The 27432-nt window shown below is 41.7% G+C and overlaps 1 protein-coding gene across 35 annotated transcripts in view; it reads left to right on the top strand.

Annotated features, from left to right (window-relative positions):
- The window catches only part of Nrcam (neuronal cell adhesion molecule), a 255166-nt gene that overhangs the window by 51992 nt on the left and 175742 nt on the right, over positions 1–27432 (top strand). For 33 of the 35 annotated variants that reach the window (XM_085697700.2, XM_085697699.2, XM_048415552.3 and 30 more), the window contains exon 2: positions 8546–8699. The gene's annotated coding sequence lies outside the window, so the exon portion shown is untranslated. Of the gene's footprint in view, positions 1–8545; positions 8700–24420; positions 24530–27432 lie in introns of all 35 variants that reach the window. The other 2 variants (XM_085697701.2, XM_085697695.2) reach the window with 1 other exon arrangement.

Genomic DNA, 27432 nt, shown 5'->3' with positions numbered 1-27432 from the left:
TAAGTGTGTACATTTGTCTGGATCTTCGACTGAATCCATTGATTAACATATTTGTTTTTATGCCAATACCATGTGATTTTTATTACTATAGCTCTTAGTACAAATTGAAATCAGGAATGATGATACCTTAAGCAGTTGTTTTATTGTTCAGGATTGTTTTAGCTATTCTGGGTTTTTTGTTTTTCCATATGAAGTTGAGAATTGTCTTTTCAAGTTTTGTTCATGAAAAAGTGTGTCGGAATTTTGATGGGGATTTCATTAAATCTGTAGATATGCAATATGTAGATATTAGTTATGTCCCTTGTATCCCTAATCTCTCCAGTACATTTATCATGAAGGGGTGTTACATTTGGATTTTGTTAAAAAGTAGTTTATTAAATATTTTTCCATCTATATTCATAAGGGAAATTTTCTTTCTTTGTTGAGTCTTTATATGGTTTGGCTAAAAGGGTAACTATGGCCTTTTAAAATGAATTTGGCAATATTCCTTCTGTTTCTATTTTGTGGAATAATTTGAGGTGTGTTGGAATTCACTCTTCTTTGAAAGTCTGGTAGAATTATGAGCTAAAACTGTCTGGGCCTGGGCTTTGTTTGGTTGGGAGACTTTTCAATGACTGATTCTATTTCAATAGAGAGTCTAAATTGCTTGTCTTATCTTGATTTAACTTTGATGAGTGGTACCTACCAAAAAATATCCATTTCTTTTAGATTTTCCAATATAGTAGAATAAAGATTTTTAAAGTATGTCCTTATGATTCTCTATATTATCACATGGTCTATTGTGTCTCCCTTTTAACTTTTGATTCTGTTAATCTGGATATTCTCTGTGGGGTTTTTTTTTTTTTAGCTAGTTTGTATTCGGGTTTGCCTACCTTGGTGATTTTTCTCAAAGAACTGACCCTTTGTTTTGTTGATTTTTTTGTATTGTTCTTTTTTTCTGCTTTCAGCCCTTAGTGTAATTATTTCTTGATGTCTACTCCTCTTGGGTGTGATCACTTCTTTTTGTTCTTGAGCTTTCAGGTGTGCTATTGAACGATTTCTCCATTTTTTTAAAAAATGTAGGCATGTAGTGCTATGAACTTGCCTCTTAGCATCATTCCCATTATATCTAGTAAGTTTGGGTATACTGTGTATTCATTTTCATTGAATTCTAGAAAGTCTTTAATTTCTTTTTTGATTTCTGTCTTGACCAAATTTTCATTCAGAGTTGTTCTGTTTCCATGTTTTCAAGTTTGTTGTTGATGTCCAGATTTAATCTGCGGTGATCTGACAGAGTGCAGGGGTTGTTTCTCTTCTCTTGTATCTGGTGAGACTTGCTTTGTGACGGAGTATATGTGCAATCTAGGAGAAAGCTCCATGAGGTGCAGAGAAAAGGGTATAGTCTTTTGTGTTTGGGTGAAGTGTTCTGTAAATATCTGTTAAGTCCACTTGAATTATAATGTATGTTGCTTCCAGTATTTTTCTGTTTAGTTTTTTTCTGGTTGACCTGTCCATTGGTGAAAGAGGGGTGTTGAAGTCTCCCACTCCCAGTGTGAAGGCCAATATGTGATTTAAGCTGTAGTAGAGTTTTGCTATTTCCTTTCACAAACTTGAGTGCCTTTGTGTTTGGGGCATAGTTATTAAGGACTGAAATGTCATCTTGGTGGGTTTTTCCTTTGATGAGTGTCTTGTGTCCTTCTCTATCTCTTTCGATTAGTTTTACTTTCAACTCTGTTTTGTTAGATATTAAAATAGCTATGCCAGTTTGGTTCGTAGGTTCATTTGCTTGGAATACCTTTTTCTAGCCCTTTGTCCTGATGTAATGTCTATCCTTGGTTCTGAAGTGTGTTTTTTGGATACAACAGAAGGATGGATCCTGTTTTCACATCCATTTTGTTAATCTGTGTCTGTTATTGAGGAATTGAGACCATTGATATTAAGAGATATCAATAACCAAGAGTTGTTAATTCCTGTTGTTTTGTGGTTATTGTTGGTGGTGTTTATTTCTATGTGTTTTCCTTGTTTTGATTTTGTTGGCATGAGATTATGTATTTCCTGTGTTTCCATGGGTCTAGTTAACTTCCTTGGGTTAGAGGGTTTTCTCTTTTAAGTTGCTCTTTTTTTCTAGCACCTTCTGTAGGCTTGGGTTTGTAAATATTGCTTAAATTTGACTTTATCACAGATCTTATTTTTATCACTCTCTGGTGACTAAAAGTTTTGCTTGGTATAAATACTCTGAGCTGGCATCTATAGTCTCTTAGAATCTGCAGCACATTTATCTATGCCCTTCTGATTTTTAGAGTTGAATGTAATTCTAATAAGCCTGCTTTTATATGTTACTTGTTTTTCCCATGTAACTTTTATTATTATTTATTTGTTCTGTTTATTTAGTGTTTTACTGTGTACCAAGGGGACTTTCTTTTCTGATCCAATCTATATGGTGTTCTTTATGCCTCTCGTATCTTTATAGGCATCTTCTTTATGTCAGAAAAAATTTTCTTCTATGATTTTTTTTGAAAATGTTTTTCAGGCCTTTAATCTTGGATTCTTCTCCTTCCTCTATTCTTGTTATTCTTAGGTTTGGTCTTTTCATAGTATTCCAGATTTCCTGGATGATTTGCGTCAGTAGTTTTTTTAGGTTTAACATTTTCTGTGATTGATTTATCTATCTCTCCTATCATATATTCAATGCCTGAGAATCTCTCTTCCATCTGTTGTATTCTGTTGGTGAAACTTGTCTTGGAAGTTCCTGTTAAAATTCCTAAAATTTTCACTTTCAGGGGCTGTAGAGACAGCTCAGAGGTTAAGAACACTCACTGCTCTTCCAGAGGTTCTGAGTTCAATTCCCAGCAACCACATGGTGCCTCACAATCCTCTATAATGACATCTGGTGTCTTCTTCTTGCCTGCAGGTGTACATGAAGGAAGAATACTGTATTCATAATAAATAATTAAATCTCAATTTTTTTCACTTCCAAATTTCCCTCAGTTTGGATTTTCTTTGTTGAGTCTACTTCCATTTTGATACGTTTAACAGCTTTATTTGTTTCTGTCTACTGTTTGTGTTTCATTCATTTCTTCAAGGGACTTACTCATTTCTTCTTTAAGGACCTCTATCATTTTCACACAGGTAGTTTTGATGTCTTTTTCTTGTATTTCAACCATATGAAAATATTTAGGGTCTACTGTAGTAGGCTGGCCGGGCTCTAGTGAAGACATATTGCCCTGGCCATATTGGTCGGGTTTTTATGCTGGCATCTAGGCATCTGGAATTGGGATGATTCTATGTCTAAGTGATGATTTCTGGGTTTGTTATTGTTGGGTGGGGTGTTTTATTCCTTGGTTTCTGTTTCCTTCTTGAATTTTTGGAGAGTGTGATGCCTCTGTGTTGCCTGGGGGGACATTTTCTTTGAACCTGATAGTTGTGGCCCGTTGGGTTTCCAGGTAAAATGTGTTTCTGTGAAGGGGCGAAGTCGATCGGTAATTAACCAGGCCAACTCAATACAAAAAGATTTAGTTTTTAATAATTTGGAAAAAGAGGAAAACTTACACGAGAGTCCCAACGGTCCGTTAAAGAACACAGGGGCCAAGCAAGAGGAAGTGGCAAGGCACTTTGGTCTTTTATTTGTTTTGTGTGGCTCCAGGGGGACACACCTTAAGCAGAATGTGATTGGCTGAGGTTCCCCATCATTTCTGGGTATGGGGGGGGTTGACAATTAGGAATAGGGATAAGCTGGGAATCTAAAGGGGTTCACAGGAGAAAGGAGAGCAGGGTCCCACCAAGATCTGGTTATTTCATCTCCTTGGCATTGGGGGAGACAATGAAGGTAGGTCACCTTAGAGGTTCTGCTAGCATGCTGGGGATGAGCAGGGGTGTTGTATCTAGGGGAACAGAAGGAGAAAGGAAGATCTACAGACAGTATACCTATTTCCCTGGCAGGGTTGGTCTGTGTTAGCAGGGAGTTTGGCAGTTGGGGCTGGGATAAACCAAGTGGGGAGAGAGTGGCTGAGGGGAAGGTCTTTGGGACCCACAGGAGGTGTGAGCAGAGGAGGAAGGAAGGCTTCAGCAGACATTCTGCTGCAGAGATAAGGATGGGAGTAGGGAATTGGTCTCGGAGGAGAGGAGGGAATGGTGAAAGTCTTCAGTTAGCTTCTCCGTTTCCCTGGCCTGCTAGGCTGGTGTGCTCACAGGGAATGTCTGTTGGTGTTGCAGTCTGGATACTGGGATGGGTTGGTGGAAGGAAGGACTGGGGAGAAGATCTTTGTGGTTTCTTCAGGATGGGGTCAGAGAGGAAAGGGAGACTGCAGCAGGTGATCTGCTACAGAGCTGGGGATGAGACTAGGGTGGTTGGATCTGGGAGAGCAGAAGGAGAAGTCTGCCTTCAGCCTCCTTGTTGCCCTGGCAGGAGGGGACTTGTTAGCAGGGGTTGGCGGCTGGGGTTGAGGGCTGGGATGAAGCAAGGAGTGAGAGGAGGGATGTTTGCTTGTTTTTAATCTGAAGAGAAGGGCAGTTGTTTTTCAGTATCGAAAATAACTGCAGAAAATGGAAACTCAAAGTGCTCTCGATTTTGCTCCCGACTCAGGAGCTACTGAGTCCCGTTTCCTGCACAAGCATGCTTCATGACTGTAGCAGGACCTTGTCCTTCTGAATCTACAGCAATTGTGGTAATAAAAGTGATTGAATAATTCAACACAGCTGAGAAAAAAGTGGCACGTGAAGAAGGCCTTCGCCTGATCAGCACTGACGGTGTGAAATCTACGTGCACACAGATGTGCTTCTCAGTGAGTGGAAGTTTATGCCTGTTGGGTGTGGGAAGCACAATTAATAAAAACTCAGAGAGAGAAACATGGGTTCAATATGAAGGTCAGAAAAACAAAGCAGCCAGCGACTGGCTCTTACCTCTTCCTCAGTCCGAAACGGCGATCCTGCCTCCAGGAATCTCAGAATGAGACTGTCTGAGAGCTGTCTCCTCCCATTTTGTAATCCTTGCTAGGTCTGGGCTTATAGGCATGCACTGCCTGGTTTCTATGGTAACTAATGTGGCTGCTGGGATTAAAGGTGTGTGTTACCACTGCCTGGTCTGTAAGGCTGACCAGTGGGGTTGTTTTAAGTCTTTGATCTTCAGGCAAGCTTTATTTATTAAAATACAAATGAAATGCCACTACAGGTGCACATTTGCACGCAGGTGCGTGTAGAGGTCAGAGGACAACCTCAGGTGTCATACCTTGGACACAAGACATTAATTTTGTTTTTGTTTTAGTTTTCATTGAGACCAGGAATGCTCCAAATGGGCCAGTCCGGCTGTCCAGCAAATCCCAGCAATCTGCCTGTCTGTGTCTCCCCAGTACTGAGTGTACATGCATGCGTCACTGTGCCCAGCTTCTTTTAAAGTGAGATTTTTTTGGGTTGAACTCACTCCCTAGTGCTTTTAAGGGAAGCACTTTACCAACTGACTTACACTCTTAACCTCCTCATGTGTTTTCACTGTAGGGTGGCTCAGCAGACCCATGAAAACACTGAGAATGAGCCAGCGAAGGGCCAGAGGCTTCCAGTCAGACTAAACAGAATGGGCTGGAGTTCTCTGGGAACTGTCCAGCTTGACAGTGAGGCTGAAGACAAAGCTGAGAAAACCAGACATGGATTTAAAATGACCATGGGACTTTTTACTGTAATGGGAGATCCCACATGGCTTTCTGCAAGCTAAATTAGCGAACACAGTTGATACCTTAGGAACACAATTGCACGTTGGCAGTGCTATTCCAGATGATCTAAAATGACAGATTCTTCTAATTTCAATGATCGCCTCAGGGAAGGCTGAAACGAACCTGGCTCTGTTTCTGCAATATGTTTCTCTAACATGACTTCTTGGTCCACGTCGCAGTGGGTTTCTGTAACCCATGCTGACTGTTTTCTCCGTTACAGCCTTATCTTCTCTACAGTTGTTCAGACACAATTCTTCTGGGTCTTCCAGTTGTAACCCGGTTAAGTGCTGAAACCTTTATCTGTCAGCTGACAAAAGGAGGATTTGTAGTATTGGTAATTATTCATTTTTAGTAAGAACCAATACAGGAGAATACCTTTGTCTTTGTTTGCTATCCACTTGGTATTCATTCATTTTAAACCACTGTCGTAAGAACGCCATTCTTGACTGTGTGCTCCTCTCATTTGTGGATGATGTGAAGGTGAAGGGCTTAAACACCCATTCTGAAGACCAGAATTGGGATGTCAAATGCTTTGAGCAGAATGGATACAAAATATAAGAACGTGATTCTAACAAAAAGACCTATGAAAAGATACGAGAGATATTAATCACCAAGGGCACCCTCAGCAAGAGGGACTCATTCCGTAGTTTCTGCTTGGATCTGGAAGGTGGGGAGTTGACAGGTTGAGATAACCTCAGGCACTGTCTGCTTCCCATTTCCCACCTGTCTTTTCTGCTTCCTTCTGCATAGGTTCTCCTGTAGCCTCAGTATACTACCCAAACTCCAGGGTAACTCAGCTTGAGTGGCTTGGTCTATTGTCACCTTTCTAGGACAGAGACTTCTGTGTGAAGCTCTTTAGTGGGCCATCCACCCACCTCAGAAGTGTTCCTGAAGCCGTGAGCCCCATCATTGGCTGGCCCTGCTAAAGACACAGCCCACCCTTCTTTTTCAGGACAGTGGGTTATTATTGGGATGTTCACATTAGAATGGGAGTCTGAGTCCGGCTCCTGGGGGCAGAATTGGAACCAGTGAGGAACAAGTGTAAGGAGAGAGAGTCAGCTCTATGTGGAGCCTCGGAAGCACGGAATGGACCATAGGCAGAGAGATGGTTAGACTCAGTGACCTTCCAGCCTCCCATCACCTGTGTTTTTATGTTTCTTACCATTGTTTTGTTTCTTTCTAGCACTGTCTAATGACAATCACCCCTTTTTGTTACTATCATAAAGAGCACTGGAGATAATTGTAATGCAATGAAATTAAAATGTGCCCAGATTTCAGAGGCAGTAATGTCTTTGCATTAGCTTCTTAACCAAAGTCAATCTAATGTGCGTACTGTTTTTACATCAGACTTTGTTATAGTCAGTAGCAATGCCATTCAAGAAAGGGAATGATCCACAGAGTACAAGTGAGGTGTATGAGCAAGCTGCAGCGCAGGTCCTCCTTTCAGACGAAGGAAGATAAGTATCAGAGCGGCTAAGACAGAGGACATTCCAGAGACTGCAGTGCCACATTTAAATTCAGGCATCAGCTGGGCTGAGTCATGTAGGGCAGATTTTGGTGACGACTCCTCTGATATTTGTCTGAGCTGAAACAGTACTCAGTATTCAGTATTCGGCCTTTACTAATCACTCCGTAAGACTTTAACCCTCTGACAAACAAATGCAGATGAAATCCAAACGTACCGGGGACCTTTCTGTTTCTACTTTTCAATGTGGTGACACAGAAAAGACCAGGAGATGACAAAGTCAGAGGACAATCTGAACTCTAGACCCCTGCCTTGCCCTTTATTTGCGACGGAGCCTTTTGTCCATGGCTACACATGCCAGGTTTGTCTGGAGAGGTTGTGGAGGTTTGTGTCCCCACCTCCCGTGTCACTGCAGGGGTTCTGGGATTACAGACATACACTATAGGCAGTTTACATGGTTCTGGGTGTCCAAACTCAGGGCCTCACCCTGCGTGCTCTCCCACTGAGCCATCTTCCCAGCCTTCTCACCCCAACAGTATTGTCTTCAAATTCACCTAGAGCGCAGTTGGTTGGAGGGGCAGTTGGAGAGTCCAACTCCACCTGATTCGTGGGAAAAGGTCTGAAATTCCTAGCTCTAGTTCTTCTCCCTGTGGGGTTGCAATTCTGGTAATAGCGGCTTTCTAAACAACCCTATCAGTGGGTGAGTTTTCCTCTTTCTGATAGAGGAGAGGAATTAAATAAACACACTATTCAAGCGCTCCTGCCTGGTGGATTCCATTTAATTAAGATTTTGTACTGTTTAACAGTACAAAACAGTCCTTATTACCTTCCCTGATTTTTTTTCCCCTTACTGCAGTGTGCTCAGTAATCCTTTTATTTCCAAGTGCATCTTTTCCCATCACCTTCAAAACCATCTCTAAGATGGAATGGCACTACCAAACTCTGTTATCGTTGACCTTGTTCAAATGCTGAGTTCTTCTCAGTCTATCTCAGATTCTAATGTGTTGAAGTGTTTGTAAGAAATGATTCAATACCATGAAGTGCTGGAGGAGAACAAGATCCAGTCCTCTTCTTTTTTCTTTTCTGATTAGTGTGCGCAATTGTTTGCTTCTATTTAGAAGTAATTCAAATTTAGAAGTAATCTCTGCCCCACTGAAATGTAACTGGAATTAAATTACCCTTTTTTCATTACCCTTATCCCTTAAATTACTTAAAGTTCTTAGAATTACTAATGCCTAGAAATGCAATAATATTTGGTTGAAACTAATCATAGAATTTTCTTGTGTATTAAATTCCCTTGTTGATTTTAGGTTAATAATAAAAAGGAAATCTCAGCTTAATAGAATTAACTGACTCCCAATAGTTTACATTCCTTTGTGGTTTTTTTTTTCCTTCTCAGGGATTTTGGTGACATTCTCCAGTGATATCCAGTACCTCTGCCTGCTGAAGGCTTTGATCAAGACTACTCTCAGCTGCTGACATCATCCTGAGCAAAGGAGGGCGTAGAAATCAGGGGTGCCTTGGGAGGCTCCTGACCAGTGAATCTCCTGAAGGTGAGAGTGGTTGACTGCATTTTCTCTTTAGTAGTTAGATTAGTGGGTCTGTCTGCCACAATCCGCTTCTTCAGAGAATGAATAGCGAACTGTTCCTGAGAATTCTCTGTATGAATGAAAATGAAGAGATTTTCTTTGGGGGAGAAGTTTTAGTTGCAAATGAATTGGTTATTTTAACCAAATTGGAAGTTATTTTAAGTGAAACTTTGATCTATGGATATATATTTGAGCACGCACACACACACACACACACACACACACACACACACACACACACACTTATGCACATTCCTAAATCAACAGCAACAGAAGACCACCGTAAAACTGGGTTTGCTGGCATACATTTGGTCCTAGCACTCAAGGCAATCAGTATTCTGTGAATTAAATGTCACTCTGGTGTGCATAGTTCCAGGCCAGCCAGAGCTACACAGTGAGACACTGTATAAAATTAAACAACTCCACACTCCTCCTCCTCCTCAAAAAAAAAAAAAAAAAAACAAAACAAAACAAGACAAAGGCTAAAAACAAGCAAGCAAAGCACAGCAGTATTGCTGTATTTCTGAGAATTCTTAGGTAGCTAGGGTCTGTCAGTCTTTATACAAACCATGCCTGGCCTTCCAAGGCTCAGATGGCTTAGCTTATATGAACACATACTGTACACTCAGTATTACTTGCGATTGTTTATAATCTTCCAAAATACTCTTAAACTTTTCAATGTGTTTTACCCCAGAGTTTATCAATAAACCTTGCTATGTTCTCAAAAAGCAATGTCAATGAGCACTCAACAAGTGTCTCTCAAATGCTAGTAATAGAACTATGAAAAAAAGTATGACCAACTTCAGAAGGATACAAGCATATTGATGGTGCATTAAAGACGGCAACAAGCTTCTAATGTACCCCAGATCTGAAGGACGGTATCTCGTCAAGCAGGCTCTAGAAGATGAGCCCTGAAATGGCTTTTGAAAGATGAACAGAAATGAGCCATAGAAATAGCAGAGGAAGAGAGGGTACCGCAGGCAGGATCAGGGGGCTAAGGCCATAAAACCTAAACGGAAAATCAGATAACTGTGCAGCAGTGTGGAGCCTTCCATTCCGGTGCATGTGTGTATGGTTAGGGGGGGAACACCAAGACTGAGGAGCTTTCACCTGGAAGTCGTGGGTGTTTTAGGTGCATTACTCTAGAGTGAGCACCGAGAACCCAAAGGGATTTAGCAAGTCTGAAAGAAGGGAAGGTGAATTTTCAAATAGTGTGGGGAATATTTTGGAGAAATAGAATTTTAATAGGAGCAGTAAGGAACAGAACAAGAGAGCTGTTTGAAGACGCGAGAATATTTTGAAGATTGATTGTGCTTGGAAGGGGAAAGATCAGGACTTAAGGCTTTTAGGTGTCTGACTAGGAAGGCTAAGAACATGATGGAAGCATTCAGGGCTTACCAGGGGAAATTAGAATATTTTTGATGAAACCAGGGCTTCAAGGTGGGTAGGGCTATCTAAATAGAAATGTTCACCTGGTAGCTGGAAGGCTAAGGTAGAGATAAAAAGGGAAATTGGGTCAAGAAACAATGAAGTTATAGATCATCTTTGGTCAGTTTTCTGTTGCTATGGAAACATAGCAAACAAACAAACACCCTGAGAAAACCAATTCACATCGAGGAAAGATTTGGTTGGGTCCAGGTTTCAGAGGTTTCAGTCCATGGTCACCTGACTCTGCAGTTGTTGAGTGTGAGGAGGCAGGCAGTCAAGACGGAAGTATATGGTAGAACAAAGCTGCTTCCCTTCCCTCAGGGTGACTGGTAAGCAGAGAGAGGAAGCAAGGGTCTAGGAATCCAGTGTAATCTCCAAGGGCCTGCTCCTGAAGGACTGACTTCCTTCTTTAACCACACCTCCAAGGGCTCCACCAGGTCTCCACAGGCCCTCAGGCTAGCCACCACTCCTTTAGCCTTAAACTCTTTAGAGACCCAGGCGGTCCAAACTACTGTTCAGGGACACCGCTCAGAAGTGGGGGTACTAGCCTTAAGTCTATGGAACTGTGGATTCAATCTGTAGTACCACAACACATGAAGACTAAAAAGAAGGAATAGGATCCAAAGCAGGCAATAACTACAATTCTGTTTTAAAATGTAATTTAAATTAGTCCATAAGTGTTCAATATTAATTCTTCACGTACTTCAGACACAGCTCCTAGTCTTACCAATTTCCATCCTAAGATTATTTGTATAAGTAGTTACTGCTCTTGTTTTCTTGGCACAATAGACTAGAATGCTTCCTTGGGACCAACTTGGAAGGCTTCTTAGTTTGAGAAAAAGAACTTTAAAACATTGTTTACACACGACACAAACCCTAAATTTTGGGAGCTCCGCAACTCAGTATCACTCTCCATTTCAATTAGTGCCAAGTGCCAAGCACGACTCTTTTTTGGTATTAATCATGATGCGCTCCTGTCAGTTCCTCATTTCCATTGCCGAGTGCAGCGTTTGGACATTGCTTATAGGAGACCCAGGGCCTTTCTTGAATTCTTCAGTAGGGTGGTACGAGTTCCACCCCCTGAGTATTCCTAGCATCCACCCTGAACACGGCAGAAGAATCTGTCGAAACAGAGGTCTCAGTGTTTGAGAGTATGACCACCCCAGTTAGACTGTAGCCATTCATGACTCGGAGCTGTCTTTGAGGGAACGGCATGGGTAAAAATTTTAAATTCAAATAATACTTCCAGTTGTGCTATTTTGAGTGACCTTTATTAAATTATTGTAATCTTAATTAACTTAATGAGTTATTCTCTTAAGATGTACTGGAGAGTTGCACAACCCTACCATTGTATCTTTATGGTTCACTTCAGTATCATCTTTTCAGGATTGGCTCATCTGTCACTTTCATTTTCAAACATAGAAAATTAAATTAAAGGAGAATTTGGAAACTGCCTTAATCCTAGCAGATGGTACCAGAGACTCCATCTCTGGAAACACTCAGACCTTCCTACAGTATTGTGTTTTTCTCTCTTCCTCATTCCAAACCTGTTTGAATTGCATAGAGTGAATTATCCAGACACATTAAAATAGGGAATTGAATTCAGGGCTGATTTCCACTGATGGCAATTACTTTGGCTTGTTGCTCTAGATTCACCAAACAGATTTTACTTTAAAATACTTGAGGCTGTGGTTAATGCTTTATAGTTTTGATTTTATGATTCCTTTTCGTTTTAATATGGACTTTCTTTCTGTACTGGTTCTACCACTAAAAATGAAACACGGGGACACAGTCAAACCACCTCTATTTAAATTCTGGCTGGAAAAAGACACTCACTCGTGCTTTCAGAACTAATGCTTACAAGTGGAAGATGCTTCTGACTTGTTCAGTGATGCTGGAGTCTGCTGTGGGCTCTATGTATAGAAAATGAATTTGTGGAGAGGCTGAGCTGCTGTGACTCAGAATGATGGCTTTTGCATGTAAGCTGTAGGTGGTCCTGGAGACAAAGAGTTATTCTGTGCGCTTCAGGGGACGGCCATTCTTGACTGTGAAAACAGTAGGCTCTAAGTCATTAGGGTGTGTGTGAAACATGTGACTCACTCGTCCCCAAAGCCGCCAGGAGGAAAAGGAGTTTCCACTCATGTGTGCCAGGCAAGGGGCTATTTCTCCCTGCTTCCCCCACTTTGTCTTTCTTGTCTCTCTTTTGGGTCTTTCTCCTCTCCCTTTCCCCATCTCACTCACACTTTCTGTGTCACAGACAGGCCAGTTTGATCCCTCCGAAACACAAGGTCCTTTATGGGTTTTGTCTTCAGAACTGGGTGGAAACAGCATGTGCTGTGGGAAGGGAAACGGAGCCGTGGGGAAACAGTGGCTTGTGCGGAAGCTTCACTTGGCCACATTGCCCAGAGCAGCGTGAACTGGGGAGAACAGACGTGGAAAGTCATGTAGATTGAGCTCAAGATGGCATGGCATTATCAACAGGGACACGGACGCTAGCTCTCACCGTTGTTTAGCTGGCGTGGTGGTGGCAATGTCTGGGAAGCGCAGAATGCAAGACGATGGGGTGACTGCTTACTGCCCAAATTCCAGGTGAGTGCTGCAGATACCTGTGTGTGTGTGTGTGTGTGTGTGTGTGTGTGTAAACAACAAAAGCAAGGTGTAGAGTTCATGTTGATTTTGGAGTTGACACTTAAAAGTACTTACAGTTCTAAGTAGGCTTCAAGATGGTCCTCCTAAGATAGGATTCTGAAGATGAGGATTTTCAGAGGACAACTATTGGAGAATGGAAGTCATGGGTGAGCTGACAGGGTGACGTTTCCGACTGGGCAGCACTTCAGCAGGCTTGAGTCATTTTTACCGTGAAAGTTTGTCAGCCTCTGCCCTCTGTTGTGCGCTGTTTTATAAAGAAGAAAGGAAACGCTGAGCCGCTGACTTTCAGTCCAAGCTCAATCCCACCACAGAGGTCCCAGACCTCACATCAGCGATTTGCGCACCATTTTGATAGAGGACAATGCAGTGGATGTCTGATCAGATAACATTCTGCAGCCCTGGAGTTTGCACTCTCCACTGCCTTTTGGCATTTGGGTTCTTTCAAATTATTCCTCACTGAGGTTTATTATGAACATTTGAGCCCCGGCAACCGCGCTAGTCTCTTGTTGGCCATGCTGAACTGAGAGCGGTGCTTGGAGATTTTGTTTTTTCAGCACATGATAGAAGAGCCAAGCAGCATAATATAAATTAACGACTCTTCACATTTTCCCATCATGTAAGTTAGATTCACTATCCCCGGGGCATCTATTTTAGATTCATTCCCTAATAAACCATTCCCACTAGCTGTTGATTTTCTATCCTTTTCAGAGCTGCTGCCTAATGGATAAACAGATAACAATGACTAATATACATTTTTATCTTAAACTTTGGGACACTTTTGATTGTTCTTATTAGAAATAGAAAAACACAATAAAATTTTTCCTTTACAATCAACGCTATCGTTACTAATACTATTTGTTTGAGGCAAGAGTCATCTTGAAGAAACTATATCTTTTTATATGGTTTAGAAAATGAAAGGAAAGATTGAGGATGTAGAACCACCCACAGTGTCTTATTCACTGAGCACAGCACCTTCCATGTAGAGAACGGGAATTATTACTGACTGGATGATGTGGACATAGTAATAATCATTCTTTTTGCATATTTTGAGTTTTCTCCCTCTCTGTCCCCCCTTGTTACCATCTACGTTTTCATGTTTTATCTAGAGTCATTGCGTTCATGTTGCATGTCACATAAAATTATAAGAGAGAAAAAAAATCCAGTCAAAGAGACACAGAATCTAGGAGAGGAAGACAGAGAAACTGTTCCTGTCCTATTTATCAATCAAAGCAGGGTCTGAATTTCTTTCCTCAATCTTACGCCTGATTCTTTTGACATTAAGTGATATCATCAGTAACTTTTAAGCCCCTAAGCAGGTGTCCTGAAGCCAAGCTGAGTCACCGTAGCAGAGCTGGGGTACCGCCCACATCCCTCTCATTCCCTGGACTCCAGCATCTTTCCCCAGCTTCTGGGGGTGTTGAACAGCTGATGGCTCATAGCTGGCTCTTTCCTTTCAGAGACTGTCCTTAGCCTTCAGCTAAAGAGAGCTACCTCGTCCGTGCTATGCCATCGGAATGCATTCAAGCCCTTGGTACCTTGGAGATACAAGAGCTTTTATTCAATATAGTATGTGATACCTGAGGAATCTGTTGGGGTCTTTGTTGTGAATACCTCAGGTCAGCTGTCAGACAATTAATAAAAAACCAGAGACTGATATTGGGTTCAACCTGAAGGTCAGAAAAGCAAAACAGCCAGCCACTGACTCTTACCTCTACCTCAGTCCGAAATGGTGATCCTGCCTCCAGGAATCTCAGAATGAGACTGAGTCTGAGAGCTGTCTCCTCCTGTTTTATATTCCTCTCCTGGACTGGGATTAAAGGTGTGCACCACTGCCTGGCCTGTATGGCTGATCTGTGAGACTGTTTTACTCTCTGATCTTCAGGCAAGCTTTATTTATTTAAATCCAAATGAAATGACAGTCAACCTCTTCCACTGCGCTTTCCCATGAGGGCTGAATCCCATAGTACTCACTAGTAAATTCCCGTATGCGAAACATCGTCTGCACGTCTGGCTCCAGGGAAATCTAACCTACAGTGGTCGCCACACCTAGACAATTCAGTGCACTTATATGAGAATGTGGTTATATATAGTCTGACAATTTTGAACTCCTAAAACCTGTGATAATATAGCTGAGACCCTTCCCGTCAAGAAATGGAAATAATAATCCTAACTCATAGAGTTTATAGCGGAATATCCAGTGCTCATATATAGGCAGTGTTTATTACATGATAGTTGGTTTTCTAGTGACTATCAATGAATATACCATAAATTATGTACTAGCTCTGATCAATCAGTTACCATACAAAGCATTTTTTTCTTTTCTTTTCTTTTTCCTTCTTTCTTTTGTTTTGTTTTGTTTTTCAAGACCGAATTTCTCTGTGTAGCCTTGGCTGTCCTGGAACTCACTGTATAGATCAGGTTGGCCTCAAACTCAAAGATTTGCCTGCCTCTGCCTGAGTGCTGGGATTAAAGGCGTGCACCACCATTACCTGGTACAAAAGAAATTTAATATCATCCTTACACTTAATTTAATAGAATATGGAATATTTTGCATGTGTTTGTTTGGTTTTTGTTTTTGAGACTGACTATGTAGCTCAGGCTGGGCCAGAGCTTATTGTCTGGCCCAGGATGTCAGTCTTCCTGCCTCATCTCTCAGAGTGCTGGGATTAAAGGCACACCACCACGATCAGTGAGTATAGAGGCTAACAAAAGATTCGTCACCTGGAACTTTGAGTAATTCTTCCACAGTACTTGTTGTCTTTAACAGAGTATATGGAGAAATTAGCAAGGTTCCAGAGGTTCCAAAGCGATCAAAGAAATAAAGGTTGTAACACAAGCATTTCAGAGACTGAGGCAGAAGGGTCAAGATCAAGGCCAACCTGGGCTACACAATGAGTTAGACTCTCTCCATGCACACACACACACACACACACACACACACACACAAGATCAAGGCTAGCTTCGGTTACACAATAAGTCAGACTCTCTCCATGCACACACACACACACACACACACACACACACACACACGATAAAGGCCTGCTTGGGCTACACAATAAGTCAGACTTTTCCCATACACACATACATACACATCACATACACACAATCTTCAGAAAGAATAGACAACTTTCAACCCTGAGTCACTGAAATGGGAGTCTAAGAACTCAGAATTTTGTCGTTCTGTAAGTTGCGCTAATTTGTTTTGCAGATGGAAGTCATTAACTGCTATTATTCATATTTATTTTTCTCTATAATTGAACTTAATTGTATTTGTGTCTAAATAAGACTTTGCTCTTCTGATAACCTTACAAATCTCTTACCATTAAATGTGTAATTATGTGCATGTAAAAATGCACTAGATATTATTACCATAGTTTTCAATCTTACTACCTGCTATATCTTTGCATTTACATTGGAATACATTAACCATTTCTTTTGCACCCAAGGTAAGCTTTTTTTTTTTTTCTGGTCCATATGGTGTGATGATTATGTCTCAATAACTCAGGTGCAAATGATTGAAGAAGGTATCTAACATCGATCTCTGACCTCCATAAACACACGCACACACACGTACACACACTCTCGCACACACACGTACACACACTCTCGCACACACACGTACACAAACTCTCGCACACACACGTACACACACTCTCGCACACATGCCCACAGGGCTTAATTTCAGGAGGTAATCAGAAACCCCTGGAAGGTTTCTAAATAGCCACAAGTGTTGCATTTTGCTCTCTTTGTGGGGCCTTCTCAGGTGATGTCAGAAGACAGGGTCCTGTAGGAAAGGATCCGAGTCAGGAAGCAGTGTCTGGCTCTGGTTCTGGACTCCTGCCTTCTAACCTGCTTGTGAATCCTAAGACAGTAGCTCTCTTTCAAAGTCACCTAGCAAAACCAGGTGCTCATTTGCACCAGAGCTTATATATATAATATACATATACATATTATAACTAATGTAGACCTCTGTGTGATTTCTTTGGGACTGTGTGACTGTGGGAACTGGACAGGACAGAAACTCCGATAATACACACATATAAACATATAAATGATATGGGGGACACCCATGTGGAGATTAAAGGGCCAGGACCGCTGACTAGGGATAGCAGTGCTCACAGTGGGCTGGGTCCTACCACATCAATTGCTAACCAAGAAAATGTGTTATCGATTTGCCTGCAGGCAATCTAATGAAGGCATTTCTTAAATTAAGGTTCCTCCTCCTAGATAACGCTAATGTGCTGAGTCAACAAAAACTAACCAGAATAACATGCATCTCGGTGCTAAATAGGAACTCTGAGCCTGGAGGACGTTCCCTCTACAACGGACACAAAACTCACAACTTCTAGCCTATGTTTTAGGTTCAACAGTCATGTTCCTAGAAGTGTGGTCTGCACACAAGCTGCATGGATGTCCCTTGGAGCTTGTCAAAAACTAAGGTTTCCAGATCCACCCATGAACTCCTGAATTGGAACATGCATGCTGACAGGAATCCTGGGATTCACATGGTCTTTAAAGTTGGGGAAGTGTTGTAATCTTAGGACAGTCGAAGGCCCTGAGGTGAAAGGGTGAAAGAACACCTTTACTTCTGTCGCTGCTTCCAGTCTCACCTGTCAGATCATTCGCCCTTGAAGAGGTTCTGCACAGATGTGATAGTTGCTTTCAAGCTTTTAAAAGTTCATATGTGGTCTAAGTCATCTTTTTAAAGCTTCCAACATATAAAGATATAAGTTTCTTTTCCTGCAGCTCAGCCTGTGTCCTGAAATATTTTTTACTATTAATCAGCCTTTTCATTTAAAAAAATTACACTTATTTGTTTATGTACAAATGTGTTTACATATGTGGGGAAGATGAGTACCTTGCTCAGAATATGTGTGAGGGTCGGAGGGACAATTTGCTAGAGTTAGTAATGTCCTTCTGCCATGTGTGTTCAGGGGATGAAATTCAAGTCATTAGACTTGGACTCAAGTACCTTCATCCACTGAGTCATCTCACTATGTCCTTTGTGGGTGTGTATGGTTTGTGTGTGTGGAAGGTATGTATGTTTGTGTATCTATCTATTTATATGTATATATATCAGATATATATGATGGGTGTATATTAAGGGCAAATGCATATCATGGCATCAGTATGGAGGTCAGATGACAATTTTCAAGACTTGGTCCTACTTTCCCTCCTTGTTTTTGATGCAAGTTCTCTCTTGTTTTTGCGGCTCCATAGGGTAAGCTAGCTAGCCCAGGAACTTCCAGGAAATCCTCCTTTCTCTGCCTTCCATCTGTAAATGGAGAGTGCTCATTCATTTACCAGCCACCCAGACTGAATAATCACACAGAAACTATATTAATTGCAACACTGGCCAATAGCTTAGATATATTCCTTGCTAGCTCTTATATCTTAAATAACCCATTTCTACTAACCTGTGTATTACCATGAGGCTGTGGCCTACCAGTAAGGTTCCAGCATCTTCTTTCTTTGACAGCTACATTGCATCTGCCTGACTGTGCTTTCTTTCTCCCTGCATTCAGTTTAGCTGTTCCCCTGACCCCGCCTAGCACTATTCTTCCCTACCATAAGCCAAAGCAGCTTCTTTATTAACCAACGGTAATAAAACACATTCAATGCATACAGAGGGGACTCTCACATTACCCAATGCCCATAGGAGTGCTGAATTACAGATGTGGGCACTACTACATTCAGCTTTTAGCATGTTTTCCAGGAATCAAATTCAGGCTGCCAGGCTTGCATGATGAGGGCTTTTTCTCAATGGGCCATCCATCTGCTTTACCTCTGCTCAGCTTTATCATAATCCAGGCCTATCCCTTCCAAGTCTTGGCTAAGTAACTGCATTACGATGATACTCAGTTATCAGGAGTTCTGCTGCTACATTCCATTTTCAGTGAGCCCTGACAGAAAACCCAAGTGCCCACAGCACACATAAAACAGTGAGGTAAATTTCCATGCTCATTTGTCTCATTTTGTCACATTATTGACCCATAGGTGACCAATCGCCATCTTGGGCACGACCAAAATTGAAACATAAGACTGTAGTTCATTGCCTGGCAGTGATGGGAGCAAGACTAATCCCAGCACTTGGGAGGCAGAGGCAAAGATACCTCTAGGTCTGAGGCCAGCCTAGTCTACAGAGTGAGTTTCAGGACAGCCAGGGCTACACAGAAAAACCCTGCATGGTCAAAAGACAAAAGACTCTACTTCATTATTTGTTTTTCTATTCAGTGGGGGAGTCTAGCACATGCTGGCCAAGGGCTCTACCGCTGAATGACTTTTCCAGCTCTGAACTTCATTAAAAAGACATACATTCTAAAACCTTGTTCTTGACTTTTGTCTTGGGTAGGAAACCAAGAATTAGATCTATGTCCCAGGAGCCGAACGACTGCCCTGGAATGGTAATGGTGGAAGGACTCCAGTCCTTCGTACTCTGGGGCTCGTGTCTTCAGTGGTCCCTGCTGTACAATATATCCAATGTCTGACCTCTTGTCTTCACCCTGACAGTTTTCTTAGTCCCCCGCTGCTTCCTCTAAGTTCCTCTAAGTCTTGTTTGTTTTCACTTTAACAAGGCGAGAAAAGTCAGCTTTGTCTTTACTTCTGGTTAGCAGATTTCATGAATATTCATCGACTAAGTCCCTTTCCAGCTACTATTTTGTAAATGGTTGTTTTTTTCTGCTTTTTTGGTTTGTTTCCAAGACAGGTTACTGGGTGTAGCCCTGGCTGTCCTCGAAGTCACTCTGTCAACCAGGCTGCTCTCAAACTCAGGATTCATCGGCCTCTGCCTCCCAAGTGCTGGGATTAAAGGTGTGCACCTCCATCACTGGCCTTTTTTTGTAATTGGTTCTTCGGTGAAATCTGAAGTGAAAAGTAACTCCCAGTTTTCACTTTAATGTATTTGGTCTGTTAATCTCTGCTGTGTAGGTTCTGAGTTAGGAAAGGCAATTTTCCTAGGTTGTATTACTCTGAGAAGGCACAGGTTGTGTGTGTGTGTGTGTGTGTGTGTGTGTGTGTGTATGAGAGAAAGAGAGAGAGAGAGAGAGAGAGAGAGAAGGAGGGGGGAAGGAGAGGGAAGGGAGGAGGGAGGGAGGAAGAGATAACTAACCCTGTCTATAAGCTGTGAGCCAAAGGCCAAAGCTTGGAGACTGTGTCTAATTCTCCAAATAGTGAATGGAGGGGAGTGAGGTGATTCCCGATGTTAAGACCCTGGGTCCCTTACATACATGGAATTGTGTGGCATTTTTGTGCCTGGCTTGCTGTAATTAACATAATTATAGCTCACTGCTCTCCCAGTTGTTCCCTAGACACCAATAGTGGGTGGTTTGGAAGGAACTCCTTCTAAGGAACTGATATATTTTCCATATTGAGATATCAAGTTTTTAAGAAAAATGTTGGTAGCCCGTAAGCCTGTGATCCCTGATATTCTAAGCCTGAGTGCTGACCAGCGTCTCCGTGGGAAGTCTTTTCAGTTGGTGTTTCCTAGACTGGAGGATACTGTGCAAATCTGCCAGATCAGCTTCCACATAGTGTTCTCCCACTGCTTTCTAGAAATGCATTCCTTTATAGGGCTCTGGACGCGAAGAGATACAGTCACGGAAGGCCCTGCAGGTTCAGCGCTGAACAATTAGCAGTTTCTCTTCCTTTCATGGAGTCCTAGTCTTCAAAAGGAGCCTTCTAAGGCCCACTTTCTAGACTTGCTGTTTAGGCAGCTGATCTCTCCTTTTGAGACTGTTTTCTGACTGTTGGGTATAGTTCCCTGTGCATCTCCTTCTTTTGGCTTTGCTGATAAAGGCACCCAGGCTACCTCCCCGCTAGTGTATGAGCGTCATTGCCCTGAAGCAAGGCCAGGGGGAATCAAGTATTTTCCAGTTTGCCTCTGGGTACCGCATGCTCTTTTGGAACTTGGTAACACTTAGAGTTGTCTTTTATCTTTCAGACAAGATGTAATTAGACTTCCTCTGCAATTTACCAAGTGATGTAGATGTGCTATAGAAATCCTCATGAGCAGGAGTGTTTTAAATAGTGTGGATTTTCCTCCTTCTGTGTTAAAGTAGTCCTTCTTAACCTTACAAAACTTTGAACCTTGTATGATTAATATTATACGGATATTTGCTTAACCTGATATTTGTGATATTTATTCAAAGTGATTTGAATCATGGTGACAGTGTTCTATTTTATTAATTATTTTAAGTATTTAAGTACAAAGAGTGTACCCCTCTGGTTTATTTATCAACTGTGACCATAAGAAGTGCGCCTGTGAGTGCTTGCATGCCTCTTGGTACACACATCAAAGCTGGCTTGGGTTGTATTTCCTTTAATGGAATTTAATCGCTGGCTATGCTCATGCTTTATTAAATGGCTCGTTTTTCAAACCGATCGTGCTGGTACCCATGTGCGCACACCGGGAGTGTGTCAGTGATGACTTGGTGAGGGGAGGTGAAGTCTCTGGGGAGTCTGTCACTCTGTGGCACTTGCATCCTTACTTCCTGGTTGTTTTAAGGCACTTTGCTTTAAGCGTCTTTCCCCATTAGACCTTTTTAGAAGTCTGATGTCTCTCTCTTTCTCTCTTGTTTCTTTCTTTTTGTAAATATCTCCATATTTCTTTATTGTTCTACATCCCTCTTGGTGTGCACTATGATTCCTGTGTCAACCTCTTTGTATCCTTTGCCAGTTCTAGTAAAATCCCAGCCAACGCTCCATTCACATCATCTCATTCTGTTCCTCGCTCGCCTCAATTCTTGTTTCACATCATCTCATTCTGTTCCCCGCTCGCCTCAATTCTCGTTTCACATCATCTCATTCTGTTCCCTGCTCGCCTCAGTTCTTGCCATTTCTTTTTTTGTTTGTTATTTTTGTTTTTTCAAGACAGGGTTTCTCTATGTAGCCCTTGCTGTTCTTTAACTCACTCTAGATCAGGCTGATCTCGAACTCACAGAGATCCGCCTGCCTCTGCCTCTCCAGTACTGAAATTAAAGGCATCTGCTACCACTTTCTTCTTTTATTCCTTTGAAAACCCATCTTGTATTTTCCTTTTGTTTGTGTGATTTTAAATATAGGCTGTATCTTTGGCTACATCTAATAGGAAGCTTATCTCATTTATTGACTCTTAACGTTTCTGTGAAGTTCAATAACTTTACTTTCCATTTTCCTGAATTCCCTTTGTTATCCTTTGGGGCTGCTTAATCTCATTTATAGTACCATTTTATTCATGATTTATTCTTTTGTATTGTGATAAAAGATAATATTGACCATCTTGAAATCATTTCAAGTTTATTGCACTGTTATATTAAGTGCATTTCTATTATTGTACAAAACTTTGTATTTTGTATATGAAATGTATGGCCATTAGCCGCTGGCTGCTCTCCTTGTACCCACATCATCCTTCTCCGACCTCTTTGAATCCGCTTGCTCTGGGTCCTTTATAGAAATGGAATAGTGGAGTACCTTTGTGCCTGGCTTGCTATAATTAGCATAATCAAGGCTTACTCTTGATGTCGCATATTTTAGAATCTTCTTCTTTTTGTTAAGTCACACACTATTCCATTGCAGTTTCTTTGTGATTTTTAACTACTGTATGTATTTTAAACATTCCAGAGGTGATGATTTAGTTTAAATATCTGATGCCAATTAACATATGAAGTCCATGGGCATCCAGGTCTGCTGTGTTCTACTGGGTTTTCTTGCTCCTTGTTCCCTGAGGTGTTTGCAAATGTTATTTATGGGATCTAAATATATTGAATTGATACTTGGGAGTCCTGAAACCTATATCAAGGAGGACTTTAATCTGCTTGGTTAGAAATCAAAGATCCTATCCATTTGAGAACCCTTAGCCTTTCAACCTTGATGTCAGTATCAGGTCTGGCTGCATCTCAGGAGCATTCTCACCCAGCATTACCCCTCACCAGAGTCCACTTAGCTGGGCTCAGCTGTTCCTCCTCTGCCTCTTTCATCTTCCCTATTCTGTAACACTGCTCGCATTTCCAGTCCCTTCCTCCTCGCCTAGCCTTCCTCTCTCGTGTTCTTTCCACTTTAGTCATCAAACTGCTTTGTCTGGCTACAGGAAATCTTCTCTTTATTTTTCAAATTTTCAAATTGTAGTATATTATATGCCTAGCGATCTCTCTGTGTCTCTGTCTCTCTTTCTCCACCGTGTGTGTGTGTGTGTGTGTGTGTGTGTGTGTGTGTGTGTGTGAAATCCTGCTTGTTTTACTGTCTGGAATTTGAATGTCATCTGCATTAGTTACTTGCATGTCTCAGTGACAGATTAAAGGGAAAGAAGTCCTGTTTGGGCTCATGGTTTTAGAGAGACATACTTCTACCAGCAAGGCCCCAGCAGGTCCCCAGCCTGCCACCGCCTGCTGGAGAACAAGCATTGAAGCACAAGTCTGTGGAGACTGTTTCACAAAATCACCATTTCTGGAAAGACCTAGGTGTTACTTCTTCACCTGTTCTTTCTCTCCAACTTCACTATTTGCTTCTTATAGGATTTATGCTATCTTCATTGCTGTTTTATTTTTATGCTTTATAATTTTACCTCTTATTATTTATTATATATAATATGTATTATACTATATTACACATATATGTGTTTATATATACACATATAGTATTACAAATATAGTGTAATATATGTATGTATGTATGTATGTATGTATATTCCAATTTGGGGATGCCTGTGGCAGTTTGGTTATATCTACGACTGAATCCTAGTTCCCCAGGTCACCTCCTCTTTGTGGCCCTCTGCATTTTTTTGTATGCAGTCATGGAACTGGTTTTGTTCTAGTTCAAATTCATTTCATTCTTCATGGCATCCTGCTCTTGCCCTACATATTCAATTCCCTTGGCAACATTTTTTTTTTAGATGATCTCAAACTTGCTATGTAGCCAAGGATAACCTTTAACTCTTGACCCTCCTCCCTCAGCCTCCCCAATACTGGGATTACAGGCCTGTACCACCACTTCCAGCTTTGTGTGGTGCTGGTAGTCAAACCAAGGGCTGTGTACATGCTAGGCCAGCACCCTAGTAACTGAGCTATAGTTCCCACTCAGTAGTGTGTGTGCATGTATGTTTGGGTGTGGTGTGTGTCGGGGAGGGTGTAAGCCTGTGTGTTGTCCAGAGGTTTTCCCTTATGAACCTAGAGTTCTCTGATTCACTATGCTGAGTGACCAACAGCTCTCTGCCCACCCCACCCTGGGATCTTCTTGCATCCTTTTCCTTGTTAGGATTGTAGGCTTTTAACACAGGATTTCTATTTTGATTTCATTAATTTCAGCATATGATGTTTTGATAATCTGTGTAGTGGGCTCTGTTGATTCTTATTGCTCATAGCTCACTTTTGAATATAATTTAATTTTTAATTATGAATTAATTTTCCTAGGACTTTGTGAGAATGTCTAGTTTGAGGAGTCATTCCTCATTAGAGGATTTAGATTTGTTTCTAAGATAAATGGTATTGATTTAATGTATTGCTTTTGGGATACGCAACACACACACACACACACACACACACACACACACACACACACGGTGTATGCATTGGGGGTATCTCAGAGAAAGTATAAAATTAGACCTAAAACCTAAGGTGCGCATGACTTCTGATTACAGATTGTTGGGGAGACATCTCACTCTTCTCTCAACATCAGAATCAGGAGGAAGCTTCTGTGCTCTCCCTTTGTTGGCTGCACTTTTTTCTACTTCGTCAAGGACACAGCCTGTAAGCATCCAGGTTTGACTTTGTCATTTAAATTCTGACTGATGCATCCTTCTTCCCTGCTTCCATCTTCCTTCCCAGAGACCATAAACAAGCCCCAATTTCTAATTATTAGCAATTTTTTTAAAAAAACTTTTACTTTTGACTAGATTTTTGAATTTTTATTTCCCCCTCATTTTTACTCTCTGTCATTTCTTGTTTAATTTTGTATACCTCTGCTGTCCTGTGTTCAGAATGCTTAGGTGTTTAGTTTGGCTTCAGAGTATGGAATCTGCTTTGCTACAGGGGAGGACAGGGTGGGCATGTAAAATGCTATCGATTCTCAGCAGTGTTGGAGACAGTACTGCATCTTATTTAGCATGCTTGCTCCGTGTGAACTGAAGGGCATTAGTATTCTCGTTTACCCAGGCCTCTCTGACTTGCTGAGTCTCTAGGAATAGTGGCAAGGCCATGATAACACGGTAGGACTCTTGGGATTGCCTTTCTCTCTGAAATGTTGCTCCCATCCTCTTAATTTGATCTTTCCCGGTCTTAAGTGGCACTGTCCAGCCTCCATTTCATAATTTCCCAATGGAAATTCAGTGTTCTCATGGAAGACATTTATGGTGAGGTCAGCTGACACCCGTGCTGACATCTTCTCACTATTCTTTTCGCATGTCTCTTTATTCACAAGACTTTAAACCAGGTTCCCAAGTGTGAAAACGGTGCTGCTGTCTAGGACTCATTCTGTTTGCTAAGTGGCTTTCCCCTGCTGGCTGTGAACACTCTGAAGCCTACGTTATAATTGGAGAGCAATGTGCAGATAAGTTCTGTTCATTGTGGTGAAGGTCTGTTTTCAGTGCCGCTGAGGATGCTGGAGAGAAAACACACAGGCTTTTCTTTGTGGGACTCTGCAGCTGTATTCTTTTTATAAGAGGCTCCGAAGAACCTTCTGTATGACTATGGACTTTCCCAGTGTCTAAGACATACTGCAAGTCAGGCCAAGGGGTCCATACTTGTAATCCCCACACTGACTGTGAGATCTAGACCAGCCTGGGCTACACAGGGTGAGTCTAGCTTTAAGAAGGAAGGAAGGGCAAAAGAAAGGAAGGAAAAGGATGGAAACAAATTTTGATAGCTTCCTAATACTGCCCTTGCCTAGTATTTATTTTCAATTAGGGATTACCTGAAAGAAACATGAGAAGAGATTCAGACAGGTCCCCAGCATGATTTACACACTGCTGCTTGACAGGCTTTAAAGTGGTAGAGCAAGGGTTTGCCCTCTCCAGCTGGAGCTGCTGTTCTCCCCTCTAGGACACCAGCCCATATGCATCCAGCGCATAGTAAAAGCAGCCTTAACTAACTTCAGAGAAAGACAATGCATTGCAAGGTCATAAGGAGACCACAGTGCTTAAAAAATAACTGGAGGGTGGGAAGGGCAGACTTGGACATAGGCAGAAGGAAGTCACTCAAGGAGGAAGGAAGTGAAGACAGAGTTGTCTTACGTTGGGGGAAGTATGGCTAGGGTGACAGTGGCCAAATGTATGAACCCAAACTTTTCATTGCCTTAGGAACACTGCGCAGACACTGCATGTATGCCTGTGTGCCAGAAGAGGGAATCAGATCCTATTACAGATGGTTCTGAGCCAGCATGTGGCTGCTGGGAATTGTACTCAGGACCTCTGGAAGAGCAGCATTGCTCTTAACCACTGAGGCATCTCTCCAGCGTCTGTTCAGATTCTTAATTCCAGTCAGATATTTACTCGAATAGGTCAGTGTCCCATGCTACCTCTCGGGAGGAGAGAGGCTCAGAAAACTATATTAAAAGCCCTTCCATATTATATCTAAAGTTGAAATAACTCCCAGGGAAATATTGTGTCCTAGGAGTGAGGCTTGGACCTCAGACAACTGAACACAGACAGATAGATGCCCATGTCAGACTGTGACCACAGGAGGGATAGGGCATTAAAACATTAAATGTTTTAATTTAATTTAATGGGAGGTTCACCATTAAAACAGAGACAGCCATCTGCTGTTCATTTGCTTAATATCAGCAACATCAACATTCCTGGACTCTGCGGCTAATTTTGAGTATATGTTCCTCTTTTTTTTTTTTTTATCTCTTTCCCTCCAACAATCAGCTTGTGCAAATTCTTCTACAGAAGTTTGGGTCAGTAATATTCCCTACACACGACTTGCCTACCAAAAGCAATAGAAAATCTGGTCTAGAGCACTCCGCTCTGCATGATTCTGTGGTTAGCTGGTTTGTGTACTCTGTAGAGCAGACCGCAGATCCACAAAGGCCTCAAGATCAGCTGCAGTTTGGTTAGCAGGTGTGAAGTGTCTGCAGAGAGGGCTGTGACAGCTGCCCCTTTGTTTACCTCCTGCACCTTTCTCTTTAAAGGACATCTAAGACTGGAACAAAGGAAACTGGTCACTTAATGAATAGATTTAGAAGTAGGATTTTTTTTTTTTTAAAATCCAGCCTTGTTTTGATTCATTTTTAAAGCCATACCGTGAGTGAATGTGCTAACATTAACAGTAAGCCTTCACTTGTATCTGTCTCCTACAGGGATGCCTTCATTATTCGAAGACATCATAACAAGTCCTTCCATAAAATGCATTGTTAATTAGTTGAGTGGGGAGAAGGTTGCTTTACATATACAATTGCCCATGCTTTCATTTAATACCCAGGTTCTGGGCATCTTCAACACACCATTCACTGTGATGGAGATTATACTCATCATCTTCACATAGCTCATGGCACGTTAGGAGGTGGCCCAAGAAGATGTGTACTGACAACTAACTGGTGCTTAGTCACACTCGGGAACTGGCTTACTTTATCCTGAAAATGAGCTAAACTTACCAAAACAGAAAGTCTCGGCTATTTGCCCAGGTTCTCTGCCTTTTAGCTTTTTAATAGTTTT

Source organism: Myodes glareolus, chromosome 11, assembly GCF_982192425.1.
Source record: "Myodes glareolus chromosome 11, mMyoGla1.1, whole genome shotgun sequence".
Lineage (NCBI taxonomy): Eukaryota > Metazoa > Chordata > Mammalia > Rodentia > Cricetidae > Myodes > Myodes glareolus.
This window is presented reverse-complemented; position numbering and strand designations above follow the sequence as displayed.